Source organism: Canis lupus, chromosome 17 (assembly GCF_048164855.1).
Source record: "Canis lupus baileyi chromosome 17, mCanLup2.hap1, whole genome shotgun sequence".
Classification (NCBI taxonomy): domain Eukaryota; kingdom Metazoa; phylum Chordata; class Mammalia; order Carnivora; family Canidae; genus Canis; species Canis lupus.
Window position 1 is genome coordinate 28,391,960 of NC_132854.1, and position 13,586 is coordinate 28,405,545.

At 39.1% G+C, this 13,586-nt stretch overlaps 1 long non-coding RNA gene across 1 annotated transcript in view; it reads left to right on the forward strand.

Annotated features, from left to right (window-relative positions):
* Positions 1-12,120, forward strand: part of LOC140608355 (uncharacterized) — a 49,049-nt gene extending 36,929 nt beyond the window's left edge. The window contains exon 3 of the long non-coding RNA XR_012010367.1: positions 11,853-12,120. This is a non-coding gene — a long non-coding RNA (uncharacterized lncRNA). The remainder of the gene's footprint in view (positions 1-11,852) is intronic.
* The last annotated feature ends 1,466 nt before the right edge of the window (positions 12,121-13,586 follow it).

A 13,586-nucleotide genomic window follows, 5' to 3' on the forward strand; every position in this document is an offset into this window, starting at 1 on the left:
TTCAGTTGTTCCTAACCAACATTTCCAAATGTTCTCTTTAACACCATGATGAATCATGCAAATTTAGGGGTTTGGTTTTTTTTTTTTTTGACATTTTCTTACATGTTTTCTTCCCATTACTTTGCTAAGGATGAAAGTCTAACAAGAGAGAGCAAATCCACTTGCAAGAAATATAACACCACAAGAGTATTTGGTGTAAAAGATTTGACTTCCGATGAAATTACAAAAGGTCTAAACTGAACTGATTTCTGACTGGTACCCGCATCACCTACTTTATTAGAAAAATCTGCATGTCTTTCCTAATGCTGCCTTTCCATTAAGTAGTTCCAATGTAGACTTTAACTTGAAAGAATAAAGGAATGTACATATTTCTAAAACTTGTGAAAGCTTCATCAGTTTAGCAACATATTTATATGGCTTTTCCACAAAAGTCACTGTCCAGTGGTGATAAACTTCTGAAATCAGAATTGTTTCAAAATAATAATGCTTTTTACTCAAAAGAAATTTTCTTCTACTGCCTCAGGTAGCAAATGTGAACTACTTACAACTGGAGAACAGAACCAATCTTAGTTGTCATTCAGTTAGACATTCTGAACTGATAGTTTTGCAAACTTATTAAATTGTAAGGAGTTGGGGGGAAGTTACAGAATTTTTTTAAAATTTTATATATTTTTAAAAGCCATGTTGTGAAAAAGAAACTTTCCCAGCTTGCAAATCTTCACCAAGAAACAAGTTATTTCCTTTAGATAACACACTAAGTATCAGGTCATAAAGGATCAACTAACCATTCACAGTCCCAGTGCGTAATTCTGTAGCCTGAAAGCTTGGCAAAGCCAAAACACTTACAGATAATACCCAACACAAAAGCCCCTTTTTCCACTTCATGGGAAGAGCTGCAGTATGTGCCTTCGTAAATGTGGAGGGGGTTAGAGGGTCTTCCTTGCCTTAATAATACTGTACAGTGCATTTGTCCAATAGCTCTTGCCCCCAGAGGTCTTGGTCATTTCCTATAGAGATTCTCTGACCCCCTGCATGGCCTACAAATAGGAACATCTGTGGTTGCCTTATCTCCTGACACACAATTTGGCCTCCTTGGCTTCACCTTGTTGTACTCCTACTTGATGGCAGACGCAATCAGGCTCTCACTTGGGAGCTCAAAGCCCCAGGCCACACAAGGGCAGAGCAGCCACGTCAGAGCTGCTCCTGGCACCAAGGAAAATTATTTGCCCCGAGAGGCAAACACAGCCCAGGCAGTGTCCAGAGTCTCAATCCCTCTCTTCTATGTTATAAAAGGCCCTATTGTAGAAACACAAATCACTCAGAGATGGCATGTACAATGTCTAATCACTTAATAGCTACTGGTCACCCACTGGGTAAGGGCCGCAAACTAGACGCTGTCTGTAACCTATTTACTGGAGGAAGGCAAGGGAGTATATGACATAAATTTACATTCATCTCCTGTTCTAGCCCCTCACTCCATGGCAAACACACACTCTTTGAGCAAGTAGAAAACCACAATAATAATAGTGGTGCAACCATTTGGATCTGTGAGCAGCAAGCAAGGTAAAGGATAGAACACAAGCTTGGTATTCATGGAAAACCTAGTTTTGAATCCTGCCTCTGTAATTAATCAGTTAATCACTGTGTGACCTTGGGAAGCTCACCAAATCTCTTTGGAATTCTCTTTCCTTGCTTGCAAAATGAAAAGAATATCTACATCATAAGTGCTGCAAAGAACACTTTTTCTAGGATGCAGAAATACCAAAGGCTGTATGTGGCACAGAGTAGGCATGGGTCAGTATTAGTTTCCTCCTCAGATCTAGAATTCTAAGGTATCTTCCATATATTACTTTATTTGATCCCTACACAAATCTTACTCATAAATATTTTAATCTCAGAGGCAGGATTTTCGGTCTCTGGATTTCTTGTCATTTCCTTTTAGGAAACTCTGTCGACAAGATACACTTGTTTTCTCCAATCATTACCTCTGTTCTTTGGTGAGTTTTACAAAGTACCTGAAGAAATAGAAAGGGTTAATTTTATTCCCATGTTCCAGATGTCTTCAGCACCTCAGTAATACACTAAGAACAGTAAGTCTTTTTAATGAAAGTGAAAGGTACGCATTGTACTTAAATCTGGAACTTTCTCCCCCTGAAGAAATGCTGTCACTGGGACTGCCGTCCGCCCGTTTAGGCAGGGTGAGATATGTTTTTGCTCAGGTTTGCCTTTTTTTTTCAGCACATTTTCAACCAACTGCAGTGGGTATCCAAGCAGTTAAAACTACATCAGCACTAATAGCTATGAGCTCATCTTGTATAAAGACATTTTTAGTTAAACACCACAATCTTGGGGGGGAAAAAAGTTAGCGTGCTTAACCAAGCTGGCTTGGAATAGCTCACAATATGACGCATACCACAGGAAATAGAGTGGTATGAGGCACCTACAAAATATTTTTCAAACAAGTCATTGACGCTGTAAGCCCCATGCCTCGGCTTTAGGAAGTCACTTATTAAGAATCAACACCAGCCGTGCCAAGCTAAGCTTTTGCTGTTGGTGATTTTCCAATTGAATATTCAGGGCCCTGTCTCAGTCTTGTTTTCGGGGGAGTACATGCCTGGAATGTTAGCAAGCTATTTGCTGGAAAAAATGCCCACAACAGGCCCAATGTTGATCACATTAATGCGTTTGAGTGGGTATAGAGTGCAAATGATTGAAAATGCTTCCAGATCCCCGTTGCAGGGGACAAAGCAGGCTCTGTTCTCTGATCTGATGGTCATTTTTTTTTCCAGCGGAGGATGTGGTGCAGGCAGAGGGAAGAGTGCCAATCTCTGTCTAATGGTTCCAAACAGGGTCTGGGCCTAGCTCTCTGGATGCTGATGAGTGGGAAATGAAACACAGATGGGTCAGATGGGTAAGGAGAGGGGGATTACAGGTCAGGCCCAAGAGTTGGGATAAATCAAGTGCTTATGAGGTGCAGAATGGCACATTGTTTGAGTGAATGGACAGGGAAAAAACATTCCAGCATTGTTCAGGCCAGTGAGTGAACCCTACGTTCTTCTTCCCAGACCAACACAGGCCATGGGGAGCCTCATCGTCAGGACGCATGTGAGCAACAAACCTAAATGTAGCCAATCGGGGCCTGAAACATTCTTCTATGTTCCAAAAAAGCCAATTTTGTTTTATTACACGTGAGATGTAATTTACTGGGAGAAATGTTTGGGTTCATGTGCCAGATCATAGAGAGTCAGATTTGGGGTTCCCTGGGGATCTCTGAGGAGAAGGTGAGTAACCACAAATTAATAGAGCAGGGAAATAAAGTGACAAAAGAAATGTTTCATTGTGCCTGAAATATTGAACCAATTTCCCCCTTTTTAGCCTTTTAAACTTTTGCTCGCAAATCAAAGAGTAGTTCAGCACGGAAAACTCTGCAGAAGCCTGTAGTGCCTGATAACAACAAAGAAAAACTCGATATTCTTTCCTCAGTTTTACGTGTCTTTATAACATAGGAAAATGTAGTGATAAGCAGCTTTTTCAGACTATTAGAAAATAATCCAAACAACTAGATTACTAAAACAAAAACAAAAGCAGAAAACCAAAACAAAGCCCCGATAACCATAATGGATTTGTCCATTTTGTGTTCTAGGTGTGAAAAATCTAGATGAGAGAAATCATGAAATCCCAAAGTATACACAAGTCAGATTGTTTTAATGTGAGGTAATCATAAGATGGGTCAGAGGAAGTGTTTTAATAAGGGAACAAAACCAATGGGATGTGAGGACAGAAAGTGCCACACCGGGGAAGAGACCTGAGGTCCTAGTGGCCAACAGAATCAGAAAGAGTGGAAAGCTCGGAATTAATGGTTTCTTTTTTAGAGTGACAGAAATTATTTTCAGAAATTTATTTTCCTACCAGCCGGGTTTCCACTTTATGGACTTGACCTTTAACAGAATATCCCACAGGCAAAGCTGCAGACAGTGGTTGTCCGCAGTCACTGGGGTGCTCACGCTGTGAAGTATGAAGAGCTGCTCAGTTTGCTGATGGGCGCACCGCAGCTCCAGAGACAGCGGGGATCCCTTCAAACTGCTCGTCTAGGAAGGCTTGGTGCAGATCTCCAAAAGTCCAAGCGTTTTCATTGTTATTACTTTAATAAGTTGATTCAGTGAGTGATAGTGACATGCATATGCGTATGTCATCTTATTGTCCAATTTAAGGCCATTTCAAAACAAATAGCTGTACTATTTATAATTTAAAAATATTACTGTTTCCCCTGATCTTCCTCCCTCCAAAACTTTTATTATTCTTGTTTTTGGAGTCTTGGAAAGGAACCCCAGGACTAAGTAATCAGTTTGTAAAGCAAATTGGAAAAACAACCATGGTATAAGCATCAATATTAAGAGTTGAAGGGGAGGGGGGAAGCAAGAACTACAGAAAAATGTGTAAGCTTGTGCCCTAAAAAAACATAAAACTGTTATTCATGGAAAGAAGGGCAGACCCATAAGAAATTAATATCTGGTTTGGGTAATTTGCTATTTTCTTTCTAATAATTTGGATTTTTTTCCCAGTTCCTTCTCTCTCTAGAATAAAAAAGAAAAAAACAGTTGTGGGAAATATCTGTGGGAGAATCTGCAGGCAGAGGTTATTCCAATAACACTTAAATGACTACTTGTTATAATGTAAAATTGGAGATAATTCTTTTCAGAAAAAAATACATGTAACAGGATTAGGTTCCCAGAAACTATTACTTCACCTGGAATGCACCTCCAGGTGGGTGTCTGAGTGTGCTGTGGAGGCCACCACAGAGCTCTCAATGTGACTTTCTGGATTAGACCCTGAGGTATTAATAGAGGAGGGTGAGTAGCAGAGAAGCCTCTCATGTGCCCATGAGGGTACCTAAGCCACCTGGCTTCTTGCCAGGGCTTACCACAGGATGGAAAATGGGCTTGCAGGCTAGAAACAGCCAGCCAAATCTCTGTGACCAAGTCTAACACAGGATGCAGAAGTGTTCATGACAAAAGCAGGGTAAGATGAGGCTATTGTTGCCTCTAGGCAATGCTACGTAGCCACAGCCATGCCTGACTTTCCACTCACACATGGTTATATTTCCTTCTTCTTCTTCTTCTTCTTCTTCTTCTTCTTCTTCTTCTTCTTCTTCTTCTTCTTCTTCTTTTAGATTTTATTTATTTATTCATGAGAGACACACACAGAGAGGCAGAGACACAGGCAGAGGGAGAGCAGGCTCCCTGAAAGGAACCTGATACGGGACTCTATCCTAGGACCCTGGGATCATGACCTGAGCCAAAGGCAGACACTCAACCACTGAGCCACTCGGGTGCCCCACAGGTGTATCTTCTGAGGGATATGCCCCTCGGGGTTACCAGGCCAGAGAAAACACTAGAAAAGCACAGTTCTCTAGAGCAGTGGAATGAATCTAATATCTCTACCATCACTACCATCTCTATACTGTAGTTAACATGGTATAGCAGACAGCAATTAGAAATAAATCTCTTGAGAGAGTCCCCCAATTTATAAGATCCAAAGACCCAAACAAACCCTGAATCTGTCCTTGGGATTGCCACTTATGAGGTGAAACCACAGAGATTTTTTGAAGAGGGGAAACAAGTAGACACTTGCTCCCTTGATGTATCTGGCTTGACCCTCTGGTTCAGGCAAAGCTGTCCATGTTGTAGCCAAACACAGTCTGGAGAATGGGACTGAAATCCACTTCTTCAGATCCACAGTACGTGACTATTATATCACACAACTTTAACGAAGAACCAGTGAAGAAGCCTTTTATGTAATGGAGGCATTCTCGGAAGAATGTCGGCAATCTCCAAGTACCCATTACTTCTTTTATCTTTAAAAACACATAATGCAAACAGAAATGTGAGAACTTGGGACCACATAAAGAAGCACTGACCGACAGATATCTGCAAAGCACACATGCTTCGTGATGCTTTCAAGTTTTGGGGACAGATTTATGCCCCTCCAACTCCCTTTTGTCCGTGTTCTCTCTCATAAATAAAGGCAGGTGTTCACAGAGCAGGTGACCAGAGCAGTATGTATCCTGTGACCATGAAACACAGCAAAGCTATCTGTATTTTAAAGGAGGGGCCACATCCCAGAACTCAGGCCTTCTTAGAAGTTCAAGATACTCCAAACTGTGATAATCAATGCCTTGTCTGCTCAGAGGCTGGAGGAAAGGATGTAGTTCTCTTCCTTCAAGGAGAAGCCCTAACATTACTATTTTTACAATGGTTTCTTTGAATACAAGGAAAATACCACCATCCTGAAGATAAAAATTAATGTGCCAGAGGTACATGGTAGAGATTACATGCAAATGAAGGACCTCAGCAACCCTGGCAACCCTGTCGACCAGGCCACTCATATAACCCGTAGACCAGTACACCTCCGTGGAGTCGCATTACAGCACTTGGGTGTTTGCTGTATGCTTAATTAAAATCCTACTCTGGTGGGAAAAACCAGATTTCCAAATGGTGACTTTATTGATTCAATAAAATTTAAGAAATTCTGCTTATGGAAAAACTCATTAACCAAAACTAATAAATAAGAGTTTACCCTGCAGTCTGGTTCCTCTTTATTTGACAGAATTAAAAATCACTCTGGAGCAACTTAGTTCATTTTTCACTTGTTAATTGAACTTAATGGTTTAGTAATTCTGAGCTTTCGAACTCTTCATTCCTTCTGGCAGCGTTTGCATTCAGTGGCTCTTAACTTTACAGAGCATATATTTCAATGGAAGTTTAACTGGAGGAAGGCTGGGGGGGACCCTGAGAACCTTTCACTTGGGCTGATGTGAGGACTCAAGGCACAGCCTTTGGGGGCGCTGTTGAATAGTGTTGCCCTGTTAGCAGGGTTCTCCAGCACAGCCTCAAGGGCCATGTCCATGTGAGGGACAATTGTATTATGGAAGGCACCCCACAGCAGATTTCCACTTCTGCTCAACCTCTCCTACAGGAAATTGCCAAGGAGCCAACATTGGGCATGTGATAGACAAACTTTCAATTTCACCCTCTGACACAAACATTTTCCTTTGGAGAGTGACTTTTGTTCATGTTTGTGTATTCTTTGTGGGACATCATATTGGAAATCTCCTTTTGTCTGTTTAACATGCATCTCAAACTTAACTTTCCCACCTCCCTCTCGTCAAACTGCCTGAAATCCCCGGAAAAGCCTCTGACAATTAAGAATGGCCAGCTTGGTGTATATTAGCTCACATCAAAACCCCTTATTGAGTATACAAAGAACCAAATTTCCCATCTTTTATGGTGGGGGTTTGTTCCTTGACCTACCACAACGGAGAGGTTTTATTCTTCAGCTGTTTTGACCCAAGTATCAATGGATTAATTTTATGGTTTTTTATTTTCATAGTTTCCTCCACGTTCTGAATTGGCTTACTATGTAATTTGGCATCTTAAATTTCTACTTAACTTTATTGTAGATACCTGACTTATTGTCACAAATTCTCCTGAAAACACAGTCATAAATACCCACATAATATTCCATCATGTTCATAAACCTAAATTACCTTTTTCTTCTCTGTGTTATTGGGCACTTATATTATTCCTATATATATTATACTGTTTGATTCTATGCATAATTTCTTTTTCTGGTGTATTTATACAGATGGCTATTGCTGGTGCATAAGAAAGTTATTAAATACATTTATCATGTGCCAAGTCACTTCACTAAATTTTTCCAATAATTATAGTTTCTACTAATAATAGTTATTCAATTGATTCTTTGCTGTTTTTGCAATGAGCCAAATATGTACAAATAATGTGTAGTAGAAATAATATCTATTTCTTTCCTTCTTAAAAATATAATTTTTACTTGTTTCAACTTTACTTCCAATGTTAAGTGATAACACTTATCACTTGCTATGTATTATATAGTGGGCCTTGCCATAATTGCTTAATAAACATTACATATTATTTATTATTCCATTACTTGCTAGGCTTTTTACTGATTTTGAAAAAAACATCTTTAGTGTCCTTAAGTATCTATAGGTTGTTTCTTCAAAATATAGTTCATCATGCTAAGACAAGTAACATATTCCTTTTTAAAAATAGATCGATGATGACTCCCTCAATCTGCATTCCTTGGAAAAGTTAAAAATAAAATTTTAAAATAATGTTTAGGCTCATAGAAAAGTTCTGAGGATAGTCCTGAGAATTCCTATACATGCTTCACCAAGTTTCCCCTAATTTGACGACATATCATCCTGGAACATTTGTCAAAACTAAGAAATTCACATCGGGTACACACTATTAAATAAACTTGATTTACTTCAAATGTCTCCAGTTTTCCCACTAATTTTTTTTTTTTAGCTCCATCCAGGGCACCGTATGATAGAGAGTCCTCATGTCTCCTTAATTTCCTATAGCTGTGACAGTTTCTCAGTCTTTCCTTATTTTTGATGACCTGGACAACTTTAAAGAGTCCTGGTTGGGTATCTTGTAAAATGCCCCTCAATTTTAGGTTGTCTAATGCTGTCCTCATGGTTAGATTGGTATTATAGGTTTGAGGGGAAAATACCCCAAAGAAGTATCCTTCTTATCACACTGTATAAGTGGGTGCAGGATATCAAACTCACTTAGTATCTGGTGATGTTAACCTTGATTAAGCTAGTGCTTGCTAGATTTCCCCACTGCAAAATTGCTCTTCTTTTTTCCATCCCATACTCTATTCACTCAGCCAGCCAGGAAGCCTGGTCTCCATTGAGGTGAAGAGAGGCTAAGCTTCACTTCCTGCAAGAGCAAGTACCTACATATATTATTTAGAATTCTTCTATAAGGCAGACTGGTCCCATCTCCTCAATTTACTGATTTACTGAAACACTGATTTATATTAGAATGGATCCACAGATGTTTACTTTGTACTTTGGGCTATAATCCAATACTATATTATTTTATTCCCCAAATCGTGCCAGTTATGGCCAGTTGGCTCTTCTAGTCGTTGCTCATGTCCCTTTAACATGCCCTATTGTTTGTTGTCCTGTTGTGTTTTGCTCTTTTTATTTCTTTGATAACTTCATTTCTTTCTGGAAAGATTCTCCAGGCTTACCTTGTACTCTCTCTTCCCCAGCCCTAGAAACAGCCATTTCTCAGAAGAGTGTTGGTACTTTTCATCAGAAAATGGTATTTAGAAACAACGATCTGGGCACTGCATATTGTATTCCTTTTTGCTTTTTTTTTTAAAAAGATTTTATTTATTTATTCATGAAAGGCACAGAGAGAGGCAGAGGAAGATGCAGGCTCCATGCAGGGAGCCCGATGTGGGACTCAATCTTGGGTCCCCAGGATCACGTGCTGGGCCAAAGACAGGCACCAAACCTCTGAGCCACCCAGAGATCCCCTCCTTTTTGCTTTTGAGGTGTTTTGTTTTACTTTTTTTAGAAAAAAAACTGTGATAATACACACATAACATGATATTTACTGTCTTAACCACTGTACGCTCACACTGTTGTGCCACCATCACCAGCATCCATCCATAGAACTCTTTTCATCTAGCAAAAAAGAAACTTTTTACCCCTCAGACAATAACTCCTCATTATCCCCTAACCCAGTCCCTGGCAATCACCACACTAATTTCTATACCTATGAATTTGACTACTCTAGGTACTTCACATAAATGGAATCATACACTATTTGTCCTTTTGTGACTGGCTTCTTTCACTTGACGTAATGTCCTCAAGGTTCATCTATGTTGTAACATATGTCATGATTGTCTTCCTTTTAAAGGCTGAATAATATTCCATTATATGTATATCCTACATTTTGTGTATCCATTCATCTGTTCATGGACAGGTGGGTTGCTTCCAGCCCTTGGCTATTGTGAATAATGCTGCTGTAAACACAGGTGTACGAACACCTCTTTGAGTCCCTGCTTTCAATCCTTTGCACCATATACCTAGAAGTGGATCACCATACTAGATAATATGGTGATTCTGTTTAATTTTTTTGAGGGCACTCCATACTACTTTTCACAGCAAGTGAAAAGCACCATTTTACATTCCTATCAATAGTGCCCAACGGTTCCCATTTCCCCACATCCTTACCAAAAACTCCAAACCCACAGAATGTACACCAAAAGTGAACCCTAAGGTAAACTACAGACTTTGGGTGATAATGACATGTCAATGTAGGTTCATCATTTGTAACAGAGGCACCATTTCAGGGGGGGATGTTGATAAAGGGGAAAGCTATGCTTATGTGGGTGGGTGGTGATATATGAAATATCCCTGTACCTTCTTCTCAATTTTGTTGTTAACTTAAAACTGCTCTAAAGATAATAAAGTCTTTTAAAATAAAATTTAAAGATAAGCAGAATATTTCTCAACATTTTCCGAGGGCTTCCATGAGTCCATTGATTGACAAGTTGCACTTGGCCTATAGGGACTGGCAAATAATTGCATTGAGACAGTGTCATCTGAAAGAATTAAGACACTTATTTTTCAAATGAAACGCTATTTATTTGACTTCTTCCTAGAAACTGATACTATTAATTCCTTCATTGTGGTTATTCTTTAGCTTTACCTGCAAATGAAATAGAAGTTTTGGGTTCCTTTATAAAGTCTATGGCAAGCCATTTGCAGTGAAAATGCCACTTAAGCAATCACTAGTGGTGGTTAATACACCTTTTAAAATAATTGGTAAGAAAATAAGCTGACAACTCAGCAAAGCATGTTGGGAGGTGAGCAAACTTTTTGACACCATATTCCCTTTCTTTGACAAACTAAGTAAGGATAAAGTTCTGAGGATGAAAAAGCTTTTCAAATTGGCTGATTTAACAACCTCTTCCCACTAGAGAAAAAATCTTTTCAGCCTGATGAGGCTAAAGCAATCTAAATGGAAATATTGGCTCCCACAGATTTCTATTGGCTTTGATGATAAAACCTTCTGCCTCGTCTATTTCCTTTTGATCTAGTTAAAAAAGGATGCTGGGAGAGGCTAGCACCATGTTCCTTCAATGACCAGCTGCTGATACAGCTGTGGCTTGTTAAGGCCACAGGACAAGGAAAAGTTCCAGCATGCTTCCTGTTTTATCACATTCTTAAGTTAACATTATATTACTGAGAAAAGTGATATCCACACAGATGCAGAAATATGGTATGTACTAAAGGCCAAGTGGATTGTAAAAATGAGGATCCAGCTACATATTTCAAGAAATTAGTATGATGTAAAAGCTTATCAATAGAACTTTTATTCCCACTCAGCCATTTGAAACAAAGATCTGCCTTTAGATAGTTTTCTTGTCTAAGATTGATGGGGAGATAGTTTGAATTCTCTGGAGAAACACACTGTCTGGTCTCAAGTATCCAGATGGATCTGCATCCTAGGTTCAACCTCAGAGGCTTCAGGAATGCTACAGAAGGCCTCCAGCTGATATGAGGGATCTTAACGATGACTCTCGCTGCTTCCTATTAAGAAAATGAGAAGCAACTCACTTTTTACAAGGTGTTAACTCAGCTTGGCTGAGCAGCCCAACTGAAAAATCAAACATGCCCAAACACTTCATGTTTATGAAAACAAACTCCATTAGCATGCCTGGCTTCCCTTTCATAAAATTGCAGATGATTTGCTGCATATCTTAGCGCAGTCCAATTTTCCTGTAAAATGCATGTTCTGTATTATGTTTGGCACATTTTAGGAGATCAATGTGTAATTGTTGAATCGAATTAGAATTGATTTGTTTTGTATAAAAATTGTAATGGAGGATTTCACAGAACCTGTGACGATTCAACTGGCATAAAATAGAGTATTTATACAGGCTCTAAGAACTGGTATGCACTCCTAAAAGAAAGTTAAACTCTTTTTTCTTTTACACCACAGTATTCATTCTTCCAAAGGTGGACTTCAAAGGAAGACCACCACGTTCTCCAGCAACTTCTTCCATCAAGTTGGGCCTTATTACAAGTCTTTCCAGATTATTTAAGTGTCTCTGAGCCCCATATACCTGCTTAAATTATTCATGTAAACCCATTCTAGGACTTTCATTAATTTCTCAAAATATGTCTAGGATAGGGGCACCTGGGTGGCTTAGTGGTTGAGCATTTGCCTTTGGCTCAGGGCATGATTCTGGGGTTCTGGGATCAAGTCCTGTATCAGGCTCCCTTCATGGAGCCTTCTTCTCCCTCTCCCTCTGCCTCTGCCTCTGTCTCTGTGTCTCTCATGAATAAATAAAATCTTTAAAAATATATATTTGTAGGATAATGTCTGCTATTCTCTTTACCCACTTAAAAAAATATTTGAGAGTAAAGAATATACAGCAATCATCTCTGTACCCATCCACAGAAACCCAATATACAGAGTTGATGCCCTCTGTTTACCCAGCCCTGATCATATTACCTGCCCTTCTCCATCAGAAGGAACCATTTATCCAAATCTTAATTCAAATTTGCTCACTGACCTGTGGCCGGGAAACAGGGAAGCACTGTAATAGGTTTATAGTGGAAATTACTTTCACTTTTAATTTTTTGCAAAACACAATGATAATTTCATATACTCTTTAGAAGACACCAGTTCTCTTAGCCCTATTGTGCATATATACTTGCTAAAATTTTGGCTAAAAGAAACAGACATTGTAGAGGCTTTAAACCTTATGCTTTTCTTATTTGATAAGCAATTTTGTCCCCTCCCTTGCACAAGAAGATCTTCGGAATTCTCCATGCACGACCAAGTGCATTTTTCTGCCCTTCTCCAATTCTGTACTGGTACCCTAAAAAGGAGAGCAAATTTCATAATGATGCGATCCACAGCTGTCCAGCTACTTCTCTAGAGGTATGGTCTGTTCCTAGGTGGGATGTTCATACTTAGGACAGGAGCAAGATGAGCCATTGAATTGTGGACAAAAGCCATGTGAATTGATATTTCAATATATTTTTTCCCTAAAGCAAGGGAGAAATATATTAAATATTACTACCAATATCAATAGAAGTATATGTACAACTTATGAATTAATATACATATATTGGTGATACATCTTCACAATTTTTTTCTGACTCATAAGAATTTTCCATCAAAAAAGGTTTGAAGACCATAGATCCAAACAATTCACATTTACTATCTGTGTAACCTCAGAAAAGATAACTTCAAGACATACCGCACAATTTTAGTCACATTCAGGTCATATTTGGGTGACAGATTAATATAAATAATTATTTTACTCTGTACCCATGTATGGTGGTATAGTTCCTCAAACTTCTAGCTCAGGTAAGCAAATGTAAATAAACATTCAGGATTCATCACCTACATGCTCTAGGTCTTAATACTCAGTGCTAAGAACCACATGGAAGAAGTAATTGTACAATGCACTTTAAGTCCCAAAGGCTTTTGGTTATTTTTGTTTTTGTTTTGTTTTTTGAGAATCAACCTCCTCTGCTCCTTCTCTCAGGTTTCCTCTTCTCTGGTCACTACTCAAAAAAGGGATCCCTGCTCTTGTTTCTCATCCACTCATATTTTGGGGGTCCCTAAGTATTGTTCTCCTGACCTTGAATTCCCACCTCCACCTCTTCCATATTTTACCTGACCAACCTCATTTGGTAACAACAGTTTGCAATGATCCTG